Source organism: Acyrthosiphon pisum, chromosome A2 (genome assembly GCF_005508785.2).
Source record: "Acyrthosiphon pisum isolate AL4f chromosome A2, pea_aphid_22Mar2018_4r6ur, whole genome shotgun sequence".
NCBI lineage: Eukaryota > Metazoa > Arthropoda > Insecta > Hemiptera > Aphididae > Acyrthosiphon > Acyrthosiphon pisum.
Window position 1 is genome coordinate 19396423 of NC_042495.1, and position 3460 is coordinate 19399882.

Genomic DNA, 3460 nt, shown 5'->3' on the forward strand with positions numbered 1-3460 from the left:
TTAAGAACTCTTTGACTTTAGACAAGGAGATGGTGTGGTTACAATAAAATGTCCTGTTGATGACAAGCCGAGCCATCTATATGTAATCTCACATTATAAAATGTCTAACATAGAAAATGTGTTGGTGAAGGATAGGTAAATACATTGGTTTACTTATTTTATTTATCTTATTGTTTAAAAAAAAAATTAATTAATTGTTATAGATGGAAATTCAGCGAAGCTACCATTAGATTACATACAAATGACAACCATCCGCTTAATACCAGTCTTAATCAAACAATACAGTCGATATTTGATACTATGCTAAGAGATCCTAAGCGTGAAACTCGCAAAAGCAAGACATCAATTTGATTATTATATGCAAAAATAAATTTATTTAATAAACAAAACATTATAATATTATATTATACGATGTGTTTCTAATATAGTAATATCATAAAAAAACATTGATAACAATATTCACTGAGAATATAATAATCATAATATTATTCTATGATAATATACAGCTGATTACCAGATGAAACTATTATTTTTTTTTTTTGCTGCATGTGATAAGATTATTCTAATTATTATGGTTGTAGATAACGACGTAGGTAAACACGTCGTGTTGTAGATATATGTATAATAAATAATATCTTAAGCTATGATGTTTATACCGTATTTATGATTAGATAATATAATATGAAAATATAATATTATGTACTTTCTATCAAATAAAAACGTAATTAATTGGTGCTAGGAATTCAATACTTCCAGTGGCGGATAGGCCCACCGGGAATTCGGGATTTTCCCGGTAGGCCCTATCTTGTGTTAATGTATGGGGGCCCCCCCGGGCCCAACTGAACCTTGTGTAATGAAGATTGAAAATAATTTTAATAAAGATTCAAATTGACTAATTTAATATTTTTAACCACTACAAGAAAAATACCATAATCATTTGGCTATAAACAATATTTATTTTTGTTCCCGTATCGGCCGTATCATTGGGAACGTTGAGATTTATTTTTAGATTAGAGTTATAGAAACCCGTATTTATAGTATCGGTAGAATACAGGCATACAGCAGCTGTACTACCTATATAATGCACCAATGAGGTATTGTGGTGGTTAAACGCTTTTATAGTTTTATTTTTATGTCCTGTTCGCTGTTGTCAGTTGTCACCATATTAATTACCTATTATTGACTTGTTTGATTGTCAATTACTTAATAAATTATTGTATATTATTATATACATTATTAAACTATGAATACCGCTGACAAAAAACGAAAATATAAGTCAGGAGCATTGAAACGAAGTAAAAAAAAATAGAGAGGCTAATACTACAATGTGCAAATGACAAAAATAAAAAAATAAATCAATTTTTTTTCAGATAATAAATTCCAAAGTAAGTTTATTAATAATTAAAATTAAGTTTCATATTGTTAATAAAACAAAATATTGATTTTTTTATTACATTAATAGGTACTCATAAACCAAATCAATCATATATATATATAATATATTACAATGAATAATACAAATATTATAATATAGGTACAACTAATTTTCTATTAACATTTAATAATGCCTCGTTAATTTTTAGTACATTTATAAAAACAATGATAATTTATGTATATTATTTTGGTTTGGTTCTATCGATGCACAAGAAAAAATAGAAACAACAAGTATTCAAATTAGGTAGTGATAGTTTAGCACCAAGCCGACAAAGAAAAAATACTAAACAATTTGCGTACGAATCTACAGATAATATAATTATGAATCCATTGCATTTATTTGAAGTTAATGTATGCAATGTAATATTTGACTCGGTTATCCAAAGTATTGAGTCACGATTTGAAAAACATAAGGAATTGTTTGCAGATTTTAATTGTCTTGACCCAAATAATTTTTATACTAAAGACTGTTTGCCAGAAGATGCATTGAAAAATATTTTTACAAAAATTGTACCATTTCAAACTAATATATCTTATGAGCAGCTTCGTTTAGAGTACATAGACTTTGTTTCAAAGTGGGATAAGCTGAAGATAAATTGTACTAATGTATATAATTCTCAATATATATAATTCACACGAACATACGTAGGTATTATAAAATTGGCTTTGTTGGTCTGTTCTTTGCGCTCTTCTATCTCTCATACTTGTAGCGGCATTTGTTCTACGACAAAAATTGGCACTCTGACGTCTTGCTGGCATTTTTAATGATACAAAACAAATAGAAAATATTTAAATTATTTATAATAATAATAATTAATAAATATTATTAATTATAATAATAAAATAATAATAATAATCAAATCCTATAATCCATAGCAACCATTAATAAACAAAAATTTTTATCGAAAATCTCAAAATCCCTGAGCACCTTCCTGGTTGGGCTTAATGGGTCCAATTGTGTTCCTAAACCATTCAAGGGCCTACTCAAGCACGCACAACACATTGCATTCAAATCGGTTCAGCCGTTTAGGAGGAGCTCAGTGACATACACACGTACAGTAGAAATTATAAATATAAAGATATAATATTCTATAATATACTTATATCGTCGATGAGCGACGTATACGTCGTATATCAAAAAACATTTATGTACTTATGAAGTTATGAAGGCATGGATCAGGCGATGAAACGAGACCACTTCGATAGTAGGCACACGCTTGAAATAATAACCTGATTTTAATTGTAAACAATACGTAGACAGCTTCTAAATAAATATATAAAATTATAAATATATAAAATTCTCGTGTCACAGTTTTCGTTGCCATACTCCTCCGAAATGGCTTGACAGATTTTGATGAAATTTTTTGTGCATATTCAGTAGGTATGAGAATCGGCTAACATCTATTTTTCATACCCTTAAGTGATAAGGGTTGTCCAGAAAAAAATAATAGAAGTGCTCAAACAGGGATTTTGATAATTTACGGTAGAAATATTTGTTTATAAATGGTTGCTGTGGTTATATAATATATATATATATATATAAAAAAATATTATTATAAAAATAATAATAGTGTATTATATATTGGTTGCTATTGGTTAATCTGGCATGTTTGTTGATTAATATTATTATTTGTATCAATATAATAATTATATGTTTGAGAATCGGCTATTATCTAAGTTTGTATGCTGTGCTATAAGTAATTCCGGAGTTATGGCCTCTTAATTGGGTAGATTAGACCACTGGGAAGAAGATAGGCTAATTTAAAAAGGGTTAAATTTGTTTTTTTTACTCATTGGATTTTAGTACGGTTAGGTTAGGTTTTTGTATTAATTGGTTATATTAATCCATCGTAGTTGGAATTAAGTAAAAACGACAAACTTGGTATAACTTTGATATTGCGTAGAGTTAAATTATACACTTACGTACAAATAGCACGGAGTCCGCGATCTACCGCAGGTAGATTGCCTACCTGATAATGTACTGCTGTGAATCAGAATTTTTTATCCTGGGCAACAGAAAAGTTAA